We start from the raw sequence: 19,651 nt of genomic DNA, 5'->3' as shown, positions 1-19,651 counted from the left end.
GTTTGGGTAATTGCCAGGTTCTTGTGGCCTGGTTTTGGCCTCTGTTGGAAACAGGATGCTGGGCTTGATGGACCCTTGGTCTGACACAGCATGGCAATTTCTTATGTTCAGAGTCAGATTCTCTCTCTCTCCCCCCCCCCCCCCTCCTATGTGGTCACCTGTGTGAGTACGTGCGGCAGGGATATTTTAAATGATATGCGTGTACTTGCACGCACGATATAAAATTAAGCTTATCTTTGCTGCATGCCCAATACATGCATTTATGGGCACAAGCGCACTCCTTTTAAAATTTACCTGAAACTGGGTCCAATCCAGTGCTCAGTGCATGTTCTCCCTGTCTCAGTCCCTGTAGATAAAGACAGAGGCGTGAAGAACTCAAAGATGGGGAAAATGAGGAGATGCTGTGCGTACTGTGCATGCAGCTCAAAGCAGGTCCCAACTCTCCAGGCTCTGCCTGCTGCCCATTCATTGCCACTCTCTGGGCTTCATGCTGCAGCTAGGAGGAAGAGGTGCACATGATTGCACGTTCTCAGAAAGGAGCTCCCACACGTTTAAAAGTCACTGCTAGTCTTTTGTTGTTGCAAAGTGCTGAGAGCAGAGTTGAGGTGTTGGCCTGGATCTGAGAGGTGACTTTTCTGTGGCATATCTGATCAGATCTAAAGGCAAACCAGCATGCTATGGCACACTAGTTAGGAAACACTGATGTATATTATATATAGGTGCACTCCTGTAGTGCCAACCAGAAAATCCTCCAAAAAGGTACTTGGAAGGTATTAGGCCTTTTGTAATGCATGTTGGGTATAGCCTTGACCCTTATAAAGCAATGAGTAAACTGAATCACAATTATAATATAGCAAATCTCCTATACCAAATAACGCTAACTGCTAATACGCAAACAATAACAACCCTACCTATCACAAGGTAAAACTGCAAATATTATATCAGGCCCTAAAACACCAATACACCTTATTAGGAAAACAGAAGATACACAGAAACTACATGCTTGCAGAATACCTAACCTTTGTCTGTGTTCTGCACGTGTAACTGACACTCACCAAATACAGAATAAAGAGAACATAAAGTACAAATAGAAACGTGCAGACAAAAACTGAACTGGAAATCACAACAAGCCAGATTCTGTATATAGTGCAACAATGGAAAAAAACAAATATCGCCATTCCTCATTAAGCATAGAATAATAAAGTCAAGAAATATAATAAATTCATCAAAATAGTAAAGCCATACTGATAAAAAAAAATATTTCAAAACAGCGGATGAATAGGACATCCAATAATTAAAAACTAATATACAAATTTAAAAAAAATTTCCCAAACACCAAATAACACTCAAAAATTAAAACTAATAAGGATAAAAAAAAAAATTCCCATGCTCCTTACCTGAGAACTTTTGATTTCCAGTCATCCTGAGATTGTCTTGGATTTGGGAGGGGGGGAGGGGGTGATAGGGTTGGCCACAAACTTTCTCTTCTCTCATAAACAAACTCTCTATCACACATATATTCATTCATTCACACACTCCTCTGTCTCACTCACACACACTCTCTTCATCTCTCATATATACTCTCACTCATACACTCTCTCTTTCACTCATATGCACACTTCTTCACACATACTCTCTCCTTCTCTAATTTTAATACAATGTGATAATTTGAATAAGATTTGATATATCACCCTTCTTAAATTCCACACCCCCTCCTACCCTTTTCCCTCACACATGATCTCTGTCTCCCTCACATTCACACTTTCTCACTCATCTGACCCACTTAATGTATGGCTCCTGCTGAGCATTGCAGGAGCCATACATTAGCAAAAATAATCCAGGAAAACCAGCATCATACACACACAGGCTCACACCCACACATTCCCTTTCTCTCTCACACGCACACACAGGCTCTTACACGCACATGCATGCACCCACACACACAGGCTCACACACACACTCTAAGATCCTGGACCTATTCTTCTGCCGTCAGCGGGATAGGGTCTGCTCTTCAGTCACAGCGAGATGGGCTCTGAGGTGGCCTGTCAGGCCTCTCAATCTTCAGATGCCAGCAGGATGAGGTCCGCTGGTAGCCACTGGGACCTCCCTCTCTCTTCAGCTGCCACGAGATAGGCTCTGCGGTGGCATGCCAAGTTGTGGCATGGACGGCAGCAGGAGTCACTTTAAATCAAACGTCTTCTCCTGCTGCTGCGGAGCCAGTCTTGTGAAAGAGCTGTGAGATTGGTCCAATGGCAGCAGGAAATGACGTTCGCTTAAACACGACTCCTACTGCTGGATGGGGAGGGGTAGGGAGGTGTATTGCCAGTGATCGGATGAGACGGGAGTTTGGTTTATCCCTGCCCAATCCGAAGTATAAAAATGAGGTAGCAGGCCATTTTTTGGGGGCTAGCACTTGCCAATCTGTAGCAATGCCTGTTCTCTGCAGTCCACTGCCACCACCCCACAGGTTATCCACCCCGTGCAATTGCATAGTATCGCACCGGTTAGAGCTGGGTTTGCTCTCTGTACTTGATGATCTTTCTTTCTCTCCACACATAGTACTGACACTTATTATTAATTCTGTTTTTCTCATTTTCTCCTTTACCACTATATCTGGTTTTCTGATATCAAGCATTTTATTGGTTGATCAGGGAATGAATCATTATACACTGATTTCTGCAAATAATGTATGTAAGAAATGAATGACATTAACTATAAATGTAAAGTAAGAAACTGGCAGTGGGAGTAGGGGTGCAGCTTAGTTGCACCCCGCCCCAAACCAAAATGATGTTCCACTTTCCCTGGTGAGTAAATGAGATCTGTTCTTCAAACTATTTTCAGAATAATTTCTTTAGAAAATGCAATCGAATTTCCAGATATCCAGACTTTTATAGTAAACAAATGAAGAAAATTCTGTTGTGTTCTTTCATTTCTGGTGCCATTTGTAATTTTAATAAGAAATTTAAGAGAGAGAGAGAGAGAGACAGACTACCAATAATGTCCTCATCCTAGGTAGGTATTTATATCTCTATAGGAGGCCCACCTAGTAACTCGAGGTGAGGTTTAGGTATTAGTGTAGGGGTTAGGGGCCACTTTCACATTCAAAGTGAGACGTACTAACAGAACAGTGCTCTCTTGTGAAGATTTGATGACCTTCGGAGTGAGGAAACTCACCCAAAGATGAGATTTGTGCAATGTTCTCTCAACCTAGCTTGATGGACGCTCTACCTGGGTAACATCAAGCTAGGTTGAGAAAACATTGAAGGTCATCAAATCTTCACAGGAGAGCACTGTTCTGTTCGTATGTCTCACTTTGAATGTCAAAGTGGCCCCTAACCCCTGTCAGCTGTCCTAAAGTTATCCAAATATATTAGCCTGATAATGCTGAAAATTGGCATTTATCCAGCTAGTTTAGCCGGAGAGCCAACTCTGCTCTGGAATGCCCCTACCCCATCCCCAAATTAGCCAGCTAACTTGGGGCCCGTGATGATCTGTTGCCAACTTCATCTCCGGTCTACAGTTGGCACTGTGAGCTGCTTGGAGTATCTATCTAGTCCTCAGATCTGAGCCCCTTGTTGCGACCGTCGCTGCTTGACGTCCTCACTCCCGCCCTCTTACCTCTGTGGCGACTCCCTCCAGGTCTGATGGATGGCTGGCTGCCGCGGCGTCTCCATGCCGTCTCTCTCCGGCGTCCTCGGACTGGCTCGATGTTGCAGATCCGCCATGTTGCCTGAAGACCTCGGGCTCACGTGTATGCTCTGATTGAAGTACCAGCAAGAGCGCGAACCTCAGGGGCGTCCCCCTGAGATGACGTCATCCGCTTCCAATATTTAAAGGTCTCTATTTCACTATCTAATTGAGTTAGCAAGGGGTTGGGTATGGGAATGTGTCTCGCTACCTACGGACTACTCCCCCCAAGCTACTCTGCCTCCTCGGACTTACCAGAGGTACCCGCTCCTCGGGGGCCTCGCTTCTTTTTCTTTACTTTCAGATTACATCTAGGAATCGGTACTCGCTCCTCGAGGGCCCATGTTCCTGGACACTCTGAAGATTCTCTACTGCTTGGAAGCTATCGCTGCTACAAACAACTGTAAGTTACCATCTCTCTCTCAGAGCTTTCCCTGGAACCAGGTACTCGCTCCTCGAGGGCCTAAATCTTTCCAGCTCCTGAGCTTCCTTGAGACCTTATGAGAGTTTGTCATCTAGTTCTGTTCATGAACTCTGCCTACTCACTTTCTACAGTTTCTCAACAGCTCAGCCATCCTGGATCGCTGTTCCAATACCTGAGGGACTACAGCCCTAGCAGGCATATCAGCTCACTACTGCCACCTTTGGTGGTTTCAAAAAACCTGTTTAATAAAAGAACTAATGTGTGTCTGTCTTCATACTCAAGCCTAGCCGGTGGTCCCTCTCAGGATATCCTCCCGGGGGCTTGGTCATCTGCCATCGGCCCAGGGATCCAACACAACTATATCAGATTCATTACAGATTGCTACTCCTTAGCAAGACAATATCTGAGACACTACAAGATTGCTGACTCCTCCTTCTTTAGGAGTCAATAATAACAGATCGCTCATTCCGCAGTCTAACTAACAGCAGATTTACATCAGATTGCTAACTCCTCACGGAGAACACTACACCTCTCACTTCTGCCAGTGGCCATTTTGTTTGCTGCCTTGTTCTGTATTTATACTCCAGCTTTTTGTCAAGCAGTTGCCAGAGCTTGATCCGACTTCTTGATCCTCAAACTCATCCCATCCTGGTTACCTGAATTCAGAAGACTTCTTCATCTCCAGTTTCTACCTTCAGCATCCCTGTTCATGGATTCCTGGTATGCTCCAGCTCCTTACTATGTTCCAAGCTTCAAACTCCTTGCTAGTATCAGGGGCTACCCATGTTCCTCATGCCTCACTGGCTCCAGCACCTGAGGGCTCAATCCTAGGGAAAGGTGGTTGGCATAGACAGAAGATGACCAGCTTTCCTGCCTTCATTGTCATTGCTTTTCCAGACATTAGGTCTCTTGTTCCTGGGACAACCTATAGATGACTACTGTCACAAGGCCAGTCAGCAAGATGGGATTTTCAAATCAAGCCATTTGTCCAGCTAAGTCGGAACTTGGTCTGTCAAATGGCATGAATTATCGGTCTCTAGACTTCATCATTGCGCAAGCAAAAATATTTCATAAATGTATGCATGCACCAGTTTACTACTCAAGTACATTTATGTCTTCATTTTCCCATTTCTTTCCTTTTTTCCCCCTCTCAATTCAAAATTTCTAGGAAATTTATATCTTTAATATATCCCCTCTTAAGCTGTCTCTTCTCAGGAGCCTACAACAAAATGGCACCAGTCAGCCCTGAGACCAATGCCATTTTGTTGACATCAGGCATTTGTGCCGGTCTGGGGATTGCTCCTGTCCCTTTCTACAGAAAAGAATCGGGGAGGCCTAGGCCTCAGCTTATTTGCTGGAGGAACTGTAGTTCAGGTAGACCCCATCCCTGGGTGATTGGTGGGTTGAGCAGAGGGGCCCATGGCAGGCCCCAGGACCTGAGGCAGCAGTGGGGACAGGGACAGGGAGGCCCTATTTTGATTTGGAGGGGGTTTGAGGGGTATTGTTTATTTTGGTTTGGTTTATTTGCCTAACAAAAATGAACATTAAACAAATCAAAACCTAAATAACTTTCCCCCAAATGAAAAAATAAACCAAAATGAGAAGTTTCCCCTCCTGCACATCCCTAGTAAGGCACGACTTCCCTTTACTAAATTCATCTTGACTATTTCCCATTAAGTCAGGTTTATCCATTATGTCCAATAATTTTGTTCTTAACAATAGCTTTCACCATTTTGCCTGGCACCAATGTAGGCTACCTGCCTTATGATTTCCTGGATTAACCCAGGAGATCTTTTTAAAATTTGGCATTACATGTCCTACCTTCCAATCCTTAGGTACAGAGGCAAGTTTTAATGATATGTTACATATTACCAGTAGTAGGACTGCAATTTCATATTTCCATATCTGGGAACTTTTGATTTCCAGTCACCCTGCGATTGTCGCAGATTATCAGGGTAGCTAACACACTCACCTGTTCATGCACACTCTCTCACACACACATACATGCTTATTCTCACACACTCACACTCTCACTCTTCATTCACCTACAGACACTTATCAGTCTATTTTTGTTTTTAATTTTTTGATGCAAGTAAAACTTATCTTAGACATATGGTAATTCAATTCAAGTCCTGACACGGTCCAGTGCACTGGCGGGAAAATGCTGACTTGGTATATAAAAGAAGATTGCTAATTTCCAATTCAATACCCCTGATGCAGAAACGTGGACAGTGTCGGGACTTGAATTGAAGTACCACATGTCTAAGATAAAAGTTTTACTTGCATCAAAAAATTAAAAACAAAAATAGACTGATATCTGGCCATATGTTTATGCATAAGGCAAGGAAGTTCTTTGAACTGGTAGTGCCTAGTATGGTGGCTGGTGAATTACTATCATTCCTCTTCCAGACGCACAGTGATTTGCTTCAGTTCCTCTGAAGCATCACCTACAAAGAGACTGTATTGAACGTCCTCTGCAGTTAAGACCAAAGCAAAGAATACATTTAGTTTTTTCTGCTATGGCCTTACCCTCCTTTAGGCATCCCTTTTGGCCGTTGACCATATAATGGTCCAAATGACCCCCTCATAGGTTTCTTTATGTATTTGAAAAATTTTTCCAATTAGTTTTTGCCTCTTTGGCATGTTTCTGCTTAGATTCTCTGCTGGCCTGCTTTATTGTTTTACAACTAATTTGCCAGTGCTTATGCTCTCTTCTAGTTTTCTCATTAGGATCTGCTTTTCATGTTATAAAAGATCCCTTTTTTACTTTATTAGCCTCTTGCACCATGTTGGCAGGATTTTTTTTTTGTTTATTTTTTACCTTTATTAATTTGTGGAATATTTTAACTGGGCTTTCAAGAGGGTATTTTTTAAAAATCTCCATACTTTATGTACACTTTTAACCCTCACAACTAATCCTTTTAGTTTCCTTCTAATTAATGTCCTCACTTTATCATAGTCTCCCGCTTTCAAAGTTAAATACTACAACAGTAGTTTTATTTATTATTCTCCCTCTAGTTATATGTGAAATTTGATTCCAATATGATTACTTTTGCACTAGGTCCTGCATTCCACTGAGAACTAGATCTATAGTAGCTTCTCTTCTTATTGGTTCCGAAACCAACTACCCCAAGAAGTAGTCATCATTTATAGCATTTAGAAACTTTACCTTCCTAGCATGCCCTTAAGAGAAATTCACCCAATCAATATGGGGGTAACTGAAATCTTCCATTATTATTGTGTTTCCGTTTTTACTAGACTGTCTATTCTCTGTTAGCATTTCACAGTCTATTTCACTATCCTGGTCATGTGGAAGGAAATATACCCTCACTACTATACTCTTCCCAGTCATGCATGGAATTTCTGTCCTTAGAAATTCCAGACTGCAGGCTATTTCCTACTTTACTTTTATCCTACATGCTTCTATGCCATCCTGAAAATAAGAGACCAATTTTCAAAGAGTTTAAGCTCTTAACCTTTGGAGTTAGGCTCCTAAATTGGCCCTTTTGAAGATTTACTAGGGCTGAGTGCCTAAATTTAGGATCACAGTTTCATTAGGATCCTCAATTTAGAGGCCTAAATTGAGGATCCTAAAAAGTGAGCAGAGTAACAAGTTAGGTGCTTAGCATTGAATTTCAGAACTAGGAACTAATTTAGGATCCTAAATCTAGGCAAATGAATAGTAAGACCTAAATTTAGGACCCTAACTTTTAGACTCCTAAATTTATGTGGATTTTCAGCTGAAAATAAGCAGCAATTTAGGTATCTAATCTAGGAGCCTAAATTTAGGAGCTCAGATTTTTTTGAACATCGGCCGCATAGTGTCATTCCACCAGATTCGTTTGTACCCTGATTATCAGAGTGTCCCACTGCTTATTCTTTTTCCACCAGGTCTCTGAGCTGCCTGTTATATTTATATCTTTATTTAGTGCCATACATTCTAACTCTCCAATTTTATTTTTTTTAAGAACAGATGGAGCTTGGGACCGTATGTTTCTAATCGGTTTTCACAGAGAAGTCCTTGTTTTCACCATATTTTCAGAAGAGTTTTGTCTTATGAACCCTAGAGTCTATAATGCATCTGTTTTCAGATTTCTGCCAGCATAAGCATGCCAAAAGGAAGAGAATAAGTGAACCCCTGCAAACAATTTGAAATAACATTATAGCGCCTCCAAAACATTCTAACAAAGTTTGATTTCAGCTCTGGCTTGTAGAAAGCTGCTTTTTCTCTGTTGTTTCCCTTGGGCTTTGCAATGACCAGTCCTGGGACATTTTTTCTGGCATATGAGATACTATAACTGCAGCCTTGAGTCTACCCTAGCGGTGGTAGTACCCCTATAAATTTGTAAAGCATTTTAGGGTACAGAGATTTAGGGAAAGTGCCTTATATTAAATGCAAATCCATTATGAAGTATCATCCGTATACCCAGACATCAGAAAACCCCAGATAGGATTAAGCAAGTCTAACTGTACTGGATGGCTGAGCCATTACCTTGCAATAGTAATATACACTTCATGTGAAATCAATTTGTTCCACAGCCTAAAGAGAAAACGCAGATGATGTGAGCAGATCACCAGCTCCTGCTGAGTCTTTCACGAAGCAGCTGGGCTCTGAAAAGTGGGAATGCAGGCAGGTCATGGGGCTACAAACAGTAAAAGTTGAAATAGTCAAACTCCACACTGCGGGTAACATCCTGGGAGCTGGAATTTCAACTTCCATTGGGGGCAGGGCTTTTGCATCAGCAATGGTTAATGTTTAACATTGTATTGCAGGAGCAAAAAAAAAGGAAGATTTCTAATCCAGATGCAGGCTCCATGAAAATGACTGCCATGGCTTTTTACCCTCTCTCTCTGTTTTCATTTCTTGCTCCAGTTACCGCAGGGACTTGGCTTGCTGTGACCTCTGGCTACACTTTCTCTGTAATTACCAGTGCCTGCCAGATTTACTGTGGAAGTTAATGTCACTTCCAACCAGGTCAGTTTTCTCCTGCTTGGTTTCCAGAGACAGTAACCCCTTCTTTGCAGAAATAGCAACACTAGTAACTAAGAGTGTGGAAGTACTATCAAGAACAGGCTATTGAAGAACGAGAAGCATGTGCATCTTTGAGATTTTGATGATATTAAATATGATACAAATCCACCTGCTCACTGAGCATATCAGGATCACACTATGATGACTGTATGTCCAGTCAGTGGGCTAGACAGCAAAATTAAAATACAAAATTTTCTGTACTAAGCTGAGCATCTGGGGACCCAGCAGCTGCTTAGAATTACACACTCTCTTTATTTACTTTTTTTTTCGTAAAGAGCTATAAAGCTCTGAAATTTGTTTTATTTCCCTTGTTTCATTCCCTAGCAAATGTTCTGCAAAGGAGTGATTAATGTGTTCAGTAAATCTGTTTGAAATCATTAGAGGGGCAGGACCAGTGCAATTCAGAAAGCAGCAGAGGTAGCCACCTAAGGCAATAAGCAGAACAATGGGTGGCAAAAAAAAACATCTCTGTGGGCCTCTGCTACCCTTGGATGGCTTGGTCTCTTACTGCTACCACTCTCTCTTGTGGTGTTCCCAGCTTCTTACTGCCACCCTTGTCCATGGCATTGCCCAGCTCCTTAGTTTCACATTGAGTGGTCATGCATCAGGTTGTGCAGGTGCACGAATGTGAAGATTGTGCTCAGAGTCTTTGCAGTTTATCTCCTCCCTCCTTCTGGGTACGTGCTTCAAAGACAGAGGAGGAGACAGAGCTACAGCACTGCATGGACTGTGAGTGTGCAGATACGCACAGTCCCCAAAATTCACACAGTTATACAGCCATTCAATGCATGCTCGCCCAGTGTGTATTCAAAGACCTGAGCAGATGCACGGGGTGTAATCAGTGGCAGTGGAGGGAAAGAGAAGAGGGATGCATGCCTGTAATGGTGCCGGCCCAGAGACAGCAAATTTAAAAAACGACACCCAGGACCATCAGAAACCCTGCACCATTCCTACAGTGGGAATCCTGCTGTCAGCAGTGGGATTCTAGGGCACATAGGAAGATGCATAGTCAACAGAAAAAAACAAAGTAGTAGCAGCACCTTTATGCCCTCTCTCTCACACATCCATTCAGTCCCACTGCACACACTCAATTTCTACCCTACACATATTCTCTATGCATGCAAACCCATAATATCTTTGTAACAGCTCACCTATTGCAAATAGTAAATACTGGAAAATCTAAGTCAGGATTCCAAACCTGTCCTGAAGACCCCCACAGCCAATCAAGTTTTCAGGATTTCCACAATAAATATGCATGAAATAAATGTGCATGCATTGGAGACCCAGTATGTGTAAATTTATCCCATGCATATTCACTGTAGGTATCCTGAATATTAGACCTTATGGTCATCAGGATACGTTTAGGAATTCCAGATCCAGGGGATGTATGTAGCTTGTTAATTAACTGTTGTCCCTGTCCACTCTCTCTGCATGCATATGCTGCTAATTCACTCAGCAATCTAATGTACTTCCTGTCACTGATACTGTCAGTGGTAAAATATTCATTTTTAATATAAATTTAGCCAAGATTAGCCATAGCTCTGAATACCTCACGTCCTGAGTGTAATATTGCATCCTCTGTCTGGGCTTCCACCAGTGACAAACTACATGTGGAGGGACAGAATTGGATGCTATTGATGTAGCTCTTCAGAAAAGGCTCTGCAATTAATGCTTTGTTTACTTTTAGGTTCTGATTTCCCTCACCTACAGTTAACACTCGCTAGTCTTCCACTGAAGAAGATGAAGAGATTTTACAGGGAATATGTAAGAAAGTTTCATTTTTCAACACCTGCCCGTTTGTTCCATGGCTAATAAATCCTGCATGTGAGCATGCTTCCTAAATGCTGGGAATCGGCATTGCTTTACAGTCTCTTCTCCCTGCCCTGGCATATGCTTCCCCAAGTGTGACAGTGTTTTGTGTTACAAGCCCTCGGGGATTAAGGCTCCAAAGTATATTCTCATTTACCTCACAGCCCCCACATGTAGGGTCTGGAGACCCAGATGCAGCTGTGCAAAACCACACACACCAGATAGAGGTGCAGGTGCACTAAGGGCAGGCAAGGAGAATATTAACTATTTCCTGGCAGTGATCGTATGTAACAAAAAAACAATCTCATGTATACGTATATATACACATGCACTTAAGCATCAAAAACCCTCAGGTTAGTGCACTGTGAAGCGTGCACACACAGTGACGCTCATTCAAATTCTGCTCACATGCATTGTATACTGACATCGTTGCTTTTTGGACTGTTATGAAAACCGAAAACATAACAATCTCTCTCTGCAGCAGGTTGTTCCTTTATAGCATGCAAGCTCTGCTTTTACCATTCTTCCTGTTAAAGTCATAAGATCAACAGAAATGTTATTTCAGAACCTCCCAGCCGTACCTCCCCCCCAATATGAATTAATAATTTGAATGATTCGGCTTGTGGCAAAATAAGTCCAATAAATATGGGCCAAAACCAGCCTGCGGTTCAGCCTAGCTTATGTTTTGGTTTCCCTTCCTTTCGCAGTACTGTCTCTTTAACAGCGCCTGTTCTGCGGGCCTTGCTGCTGCGTCGCCCCAAGGTGAGACCCTGGCTACAGCTGTCAAAAGGAAAGAAAAGCAGCCTTTCTGCTCCGGTTACAGCTTGACATCTTCCTGAGTCAGCACAATTTAATCAGCACAGAGTGCCACAGCCTTTCAGCTCCAGCACAGTGCAGTGGGGAGAGAGATTCTGCTAATGGCAGAGGAGGAGCCAAAAAAAAACCAAAACAAAAAACTGAAAAGAAAATGAATCGCATCACCAGCTTCCCTGACCGCAGGATTTTTTTTTTTTTTTGCAGTCTACCTACCTTTCTTCACACCACTTTGAGTCAACATCTTTCCCCAAGAATCCCTAAAGTCCAAGATTTTTTACCTTTATTTTTAAAAAGCCCTAAAAAGGGTTTGAATTAGCCCGAGTTTGAAACTTGTGAGCAGTAGCACCAGTCATCAAAACGTCGTCAGCCCTAGCTGGTGTCCAGGAGTTTCAAACTCGTGCTAATTCAACCCATTTTTCTTTCTCCTAACCACGTGTCCAATATATGCGCACAGGCTTCTCTTTATCCACGGATTAACATTTACAGTCACCGCACGGCCAGCCGAACTCCTAACATCAAGAGACCCCAGTCCGGTCCTGGTGTTCTTAGCCCAGATCCAATAGGCTCTTGCTCAGCAGATGTTGCCGAGTGTATTAAGTGATTAAAAAACAGGGATTAGGCCAGCCCGCTGGATCAGTGGCAGTGCAGAGTGTGGTTTATTTATTATTGTGGCCATTTTCTATACCTTCGTTCCAAGAGAAGATCACAACGGTTTACACCATGACACAAAGATTATAAGTAGCCAAGGACAGTAATTAGAAGTGTTCAGATACCATAAAATTTAGCGAAAGACACACACATTGCTTAAGGCGGTCATGGAAGGAGAGATATACAGGGATGAGGTAACATGAGATAGGAAACATTTTTCTCAATAGGAGTTAAGAGGGAGAGGTTTGAGAGAAGGTGTTTGCAGATGGGATATAGAGGGGGGGGGGGGTTGAGAGAAGGTGTTTGCAGATGGGATATAGAGAGGGGGGAGGGGGTTGAGAGAGGGTGTGGCAGATATAAATGTTAGGGTTGGGTTAGAAAGATAGTGGTGATGAGATCTGTAATTCAATTAATACTGAGAATGACCGTGTAGAGGCAGATGAGGATTTCAGGAAGGTTAAGCTAGATTGCAGGCATTTTGAAATGACCACGTTTTGAGGTCATGTTTGAATTTCTTAGTTTCAGTGGTCAGGCACGGAGTCTCAGGTAGAGAGTTCCAAAGTGTAGAACATACGGTCTCTTACCTTTGCCAGATGTGTATTCTGTAATGATGGCACAGCTAGTAATCCTTGTGCTGGGTCTTCCCGCTCCTGAAGTCAACTGGGGCAGGACCAGTGCTTCTACTAGGTCACAAAATCCCGCTGGCAGGGCTCACCCCGCCAGTGGCGGAACAAGAGAGAGGCTCAGGGATGCCAGCGGAACCCATACTGCTGGAGGCTGAAAAGAATGAGAGACCCAGGGCTGCTGATGGCGAAAGTGGGAGGCCAGGCCTTAGGATATGACAGATAGAAATGAATTCTGGGGAAAGGTGGAGAGAGAAGGGGAGTTGTGGTGGGATGAGAAGTAGAGAGAGAGTGAGTGTGTTGAGGGGGAGTGAATTAGCGAGAATCTATGCTGAGCAGGTGAAGGGAGGAGAGAGTGGGTACAGCGGATGGCAGGGTAGGGGTAGTGAGGTGGTGATGAGCAGTTGGCAGGGTGGCGAGAGTGAGGATACTGGTATATTAGGCATGGAAGGGACAGAAGAGAGATGCTGAGTAGGGAGTGAGTGAGTGAATGCTGGGCACTATGGACAGGGGTCAAAGAGGAAGATACTGGACAGAGGATGAGGGAAGAGATCAAGGGGGTGGGGGTCCTGTGCCAGAGCCAGTGCCACCAAAGAAGGGAACACAGAGCTGCAACTCCTGCTAGTAGTTAAGTCCACGGTGTGGCAAGCGCAAGACAGGGGGTTCACCTAGGGCATCTAATACTCTTGCTCTGGTCCTGGACTGAAGATACTGGGGAGGCAGCATTAACGGCTCCCCAGGGGAAAAGGCAGTCAGGGTCAATGCTTAAGAGCAACACCTAGTGGTTGGATTCGGGACCCATGGTTGCAGGTTTGGAAGGCGCTCTGGTGCATAAGCCTCTGGCCCAGGACTGTCATTGCAGTGACCAGACTAGGTACACTGGGAAAGAAGGAGTGGAGGGAGGAATATAAAATGGAGGGACAAATCCCTAGATAGTTACAAATGAAAGGTCTTGGTATCAGGATCCCACCCAGGTTCTGATGGAGCTGAAGGCACAAAGGAGCAGGAATAAATAAACATTTTGGCCCATTAGTTCCTCCTTTCTCTTTTTTTCCAGCTCAGTCAGAACCAGTGCTGGGATTCTGGCACCATCAGGGCTGGTGCTTCCATTAGGCAACCTAGGTGAGTGCCTACAATGCCAAGATTTGAGGGGGGGGGGGGGGGCACTTCTGCCAGCATGAGGTCCAGTGTTATGTGAGGGTTTTTTGTGTGCCCTTGGGCCTCGGCCCGACCCCAGACGAGTCCAGGACCGAACCGAGGGTTGGCGGCGTGTCCCAGCATGGCGGAGACAAGGTCTTACCCTCTGCTGGCCTGCATGCTCCCGGAGCCAACAAGAAGATGTTGGTAATTGAACAGTCCTCCGACCGTTCCCAGCCCTTTCGGACCTGCCGCATAGGATCGGCATGGAGCAGCAGGTCGGACACGAGACGAGGGCGGACAAGGGCTGAAGCTTGGCAGATGGAAGCTCCAGTCATAGAAGACATCTAGGACTAGTGAAGATGAAGTCTCCAGGCAAGAGAAATGCCTGAGGCAAGGATAATTCTTACGGACCTTGGGAAATCCAGACAAGACGAAAAGGACTTTGAATACTCAGACGAAGACAGGTGAGCACTGTTCCTCAGGGTGCCCTACACTGCCCACTACTCAGGGCGTACCCAATGGGCTGGTCATGGACCACCCTGTCCTCTACGCACCCTACACAGCCCAAAGAGGCTGGTCACGGACCACGCGGGAGCGGGGCAGACTCAGGAACGGAATCCAGCTGGCAGGGACTCCAGTGACAGGAAACAGGAACCGGACGGAACGGATTTACCCTCGAAGAGGCCACCTGGAGAACTCAGAGAGCTGGAGCATTACAGGAACAGACATCAGGAAGATCAGGTACATAAAGGACCTCTAGTCATCGAGGACATCAGGACTTCAAGAACATCTGGAGGGCAGAGACGGAGGACTTTAGGAACATCAAGACATCAGAGACCTGGACAAGGACCTCAGGAGACGAAGACATGGCACAAGAACCGACGAGACATGGAGCTCCAACGAAGAACAAGAAGGACCTGATGGAGCGCTGGAAGATAAGGACTTCCAGGAGCGAAGTAACTCCGATGCAAGGCCAAGGTGGAATGCAGGAGCAGCCCTTTTATAGGGCTGATACAGGAAACAGTCTTTAGGTGGGGCCCAGGGCATATCCAGCCGTGGGCCCTATAATCTTGCAGAGAGGCGCGTCCGCGCGCCTAGGACAGGAACAGGAAGCTGTGCAGGACCATGGACAGCGGCCCTGCACCGCCGTCGACGTAGCAGAGGCAGGACTGGGCTGAGGAGCAGGCCCCGATGTCAGCAGCGGCTCCTGCCACTGCAGGAGGATCTAAGGGCGGCTCTGGCCGCCAGGCAAGCTCGAGGACTGCGGCCTCTGGCCGCGAAGATGGCACTGGGTTCGGCGGCGGCTCCAGCCGCAAAGAAGGTGAAGAAGTCCGCGGCTCCGGCCGCAGTGAAGCAGGACATGATGGGCGGCCTCTGGGCTGCAAGAGGTAACCCGAGTCCGCAGCTCCAGCCGTGCAGAAGGCCCGACGTCGGCGGCGTCCGGCCGCATCGGGAACGGCAGCAAGGTGAGGAGCCTGCTCGTGGGGAAGTCCGCGGGCAGGATTCATAACATCCAGATTGATGCTGTACCAGAGCCAATACCATCAAAGAAGAAAGCACAGTGCTGGAGCCACTGCCGTCAGTAAGAGGGAGCACTCTGCTAAAGCTGGTGCCAATAGTTAAGTTGGGAGAGAGAGGGTGAATAGCCAAAGGTTCGCCTAGAGTGCCAAATATGCTTGCACTGGCCCTGGGCACCGTGAACCTTCATGCACAATTACCAGGGGTGCAGGGCCATATCAAGGTGCCAAGCTGGGGTGAGGGGGACCATATCAAGCTTTCCAGTCTGTGAGCTTGAAATGGAAGGGGGGGGGGGGTTGGGGACACTGAAAGTATCCCTTGTCCAGGGCACCATTTTTTCTAGCTATTGCCCTGTCCCAGGGATTTTTTTGCCCCCTATTTTAACAGACTCTCCCACTCTCCCTAGTCTGCTCATTGCAGCAATGATACTGAGGCTGGGAACCATGCACCAGGGCTTCAGACTCCAGGTGTCACCCTTAACAATGACCATTACTCCCTCTCCTCCAGGGTCTGTAGTATAAACCCTGCCTCTGCAGCATCTCCAGCCCCTGCAGACCCAGGGTGCAGAAGGCCTGATCCAAGAATCACACCAAGGAGCTTCCGTACAGAAGTGCACCGCGCTTGCCGCTGGGCCAGCCCAAGAGATCTGTATTTATTTTCAAACTCTGAGGCTCTCTCCTGTTTTTATAGAGAAGGAAGCCATCCACAAGCTGACAAAGGATTTCCATTTTCAGCAGAATCACCCTGCAATTTTTTTTCCTTTAAGTCTGCCGTCCATGGATCTCATGCCAAACTTGGCAGACGCTTATAATTTTTCATCCTTTCTGAATTATCAGCAGGGTCATAAATTCATTCTTCACATCTTACTCCTACAGATCCTTCTTTTACTGTGCTAGTCACGCACTTAAACTCCAACTAGACGAGCCTGTGCCTCATGCTGGCATGCACTAAGCTGATATTTCCATTGCCAGGAACAGAATGTGACCCTGTTGTGGATGCAGATTTCTGACCGGTCTAGGTTTTTGTACTTCCGTCCAGTGTGCTGTGCTTTCTGTCGTCCTTATTTAGGTTGCAATCAGCATGGCTATGCTTCAGGAGGGGATATTGAGGGTGAAGACTGCTCAATAAATTCCCTCCAAAACCTGGCTCACCTCACAACCCTGCACTGCCCACTCTCTCTTAATGCCTCCTCTCACGTGATGGGGGCACATTAACCCCAACCTAGTGACAACGTCGCCTCTTGCTACCAGAAATTCTTTACTACTGGTGGCTCAGAAATTAGATTCACAGAGATGGGCACAGACTACCATGGAAAGTAAGCTAGCTTGTGCCAGAAAACATGCACTCGCACCTTTACAATATATGTACAAAAACCTCCCACCAACACACAGCTGCAGACAGTCTCGTAGGATTGCCCAGTTTAATGCCAGGCTCTCACATTAAGGCCTAAATGTAAATGCTGGTGGAGACCAGCCAGTTAGAAATGCCAACATGCCAAGTACCCTCTGTTTATCTCCCTCCTCTCTCTCCTTTTCTGCATGATGTGCCAGCACTGATCTTGGCAGTTGCTAGCTTTGCGTCTTAATGCCAGACAGCTCAACAGGGCATGATATGCACACACTTAAAAAAACACACACATTTACACGGAGTAGCAAAATACACAATGACCCATAGAACCACCAAACCAAGAGAAAGACTACTTACAAATGCTTGCAGCATGCTGCTCACACACACAGAATGTGCATACAGTGCTATTAAAAAGGAGTTGGCAGGTGTAATCCCATGCATGGCTCAGATCCTAATTCATACGTATATACAACAAAGACACACTGTCACAAGAGGAATATTAGACTGCTCCTGTTAAAAATATTGCAGGGTGATCAGCGGAGCTGTCTTTAGGCAGGTAGGATCACAGCAGACCCTGCAGTAGGAGGGGGGCAGGGGCATCTTTAGGCTGCACAAGCCTAAAGGTAGGCCTGTAGCATGAGCTGGCAGCAGGAGACATTCAGGGTGAGCGCACGGGTCTGACCTCTTCTTTACTCCAGCTCCCTCTTAAAGCAGGCAAAACTGCTGGGGGCCATACACAGTCCCAGCTGCTAGGAAGCTTGGTAGTGCCAGGTTGTCAGTGCGTGCGGGGCCTATGTAAAGTCCTGCACTTTGTTATTACTCCATGCCTTGCCCCAGCCTGAATACTGCCCTGGTGATGAATAAGATAAATACCAGTTCTTTCTCTTACATAATCCCAGCAACTTTATTCCGCTGTCCTGTGCAAAGGGTTACTGTGCACATGGGTATATTAAATTGAGCACTTTCTTGTTTCTCGTTTCTTCTTACTATAGAAATGTTTATGCTACACAGGGAAGGGAGATAACACCATTGAAGGAGACATATTTACCCATCACACTTTTGTGAATAAAGATTCTTCTGAGAACAGCAGTACTCTCAGTTATTCTGCTGGTCTGGTTTCAGTCAGCTTTAGAAGGCCATAGCGAACACAGGCAACTGGAGACAGGTTTCACTATGACAGCTGAACTAAAAGGGAATGGCCAGTGATCATTACCGAAGGTTTACAAGGTTCACACATATATCAGCTGCAAAGCACTGAATAGAGATTAACCCTGGATAAACTGGATCTACTGAGGTTCGAGAAATATTATGCTCATCAAACTGCTCATTGGGACCATTATGCCTGTTTTCAAAATTATATATTTTTTCTCATTTTCAAGTGAAAGTGAGGGGTTTCCCCCCCTTAAAAATGGCTTCAGTGTAAAAATAGTTTTAAAAAGAAAATTGCATAAACAAACAAGCAGTCCCCACAGCTGCAGCAGTGGATTGACATCATCTAGCTGCAGGGCCTTTCTATGAACTCTGGCGAAAAGTTAGGTCCTCCTTGTAAGGGAACAAACCCTTAATTTGTTTTCTGGCAGACACTTGCTTCTTTGTATGTTTTTTGCCCTGTAGCGAGAGCCTCGCTCTTTGAGATCATCCACCCTTGGCATCTCTGGCGAGCTCAGGGGCTGAGGCACAAAGCACTGGACTTAATCCTCTGTAGCCCAGTGGTGTGTGTGAATGGAATTATGGCCTGCTTTCCAGTCCCCGGTTAGCAGAAATCCTTTCGGCCTGTGGACTGGTTTCAGCCTCTTTCATCCTACTGCTGCTTTTAGCTACAGCCGTGACAATGGGTGCCATAGTTCAGCAGCGGGGGCCCCCTCTGCAGGCACAGAACGCTTAATCTGCTTGCAGATTTCAGAGCCTCTTACTTTCCTTCCAAAAGATGCAGCATGAAGTCAGGCACGTCGCAGAACGATAGAGTTTAATGGCAATGTACAATTAGCTGTAACCTTGGCAGGTTGGCTAGGCATGCATTTTTATTGATGTGTGCAAGTGAAAAAACTGAAACTTCTGAGGCAAAAGCAGGATATGCTCTTCCTGCATTTAATAGCTACACCTGATCACAATTCTTCATGTATTAGAGGAAGCCTGTAGATAAGAAACAAAAAGCTGAAGACAAAAGCTCTATTCCGGGACATTCTAGACCAAACCAGGAGAGTAAAGAAACCCGACCCCTCCTGTTCTATTAATGCGCCTGTTGACAGCATCGTCCCGTGCTGCTGTCAGCCTTACTGTGCATCACTCACTGCCAGAGGTTAGTCCTGAGAGGCAGGATAGGGGTTGGGTAGCGGAGGCCTGCCACGGCGCCAGTTCGTTTTGAAATGGTCTAGGGGCTTCTAATTTTTATGCAGCCCTTCCAGAGTTGCTGACAAACTGTAACCCTTCCCCACCCCTCTCATGTGATAGTCCTTTTCCTCTCCCCAGCTGCCAGTCTCTCTGTCTCCCCCCACTACTCCCAGGCCCTGGTCCCCAGTTTCTTTCTCCACCAATCTACCCCAAGACAGTAAAGTAAAAAAAACTCCTCGGAAACAGCTGTAATATAGGAGGGTCGTCGTTCTCCCC

The sequence above is a fragment of the Rhinatrema bivittatum genome, chromosome 4 (genome assembly GCF_901001135.1).
Source record: "Rhinatrema bivittatum chromosome 4, aRhiBiv1.1, whole genome shotgun sequence".
In the NCBI taxonomy this organism is placed as follows: domain Eukaryota; kingdom Metazoa; phylum Chordata; class Amphibia; order Gymnophiona; family Rhinatrematidae; genus Rhinatrema; species Rhinatrema bivittatum.
This window is presented reverse-complemented; position numbering follows the sequence as displayed.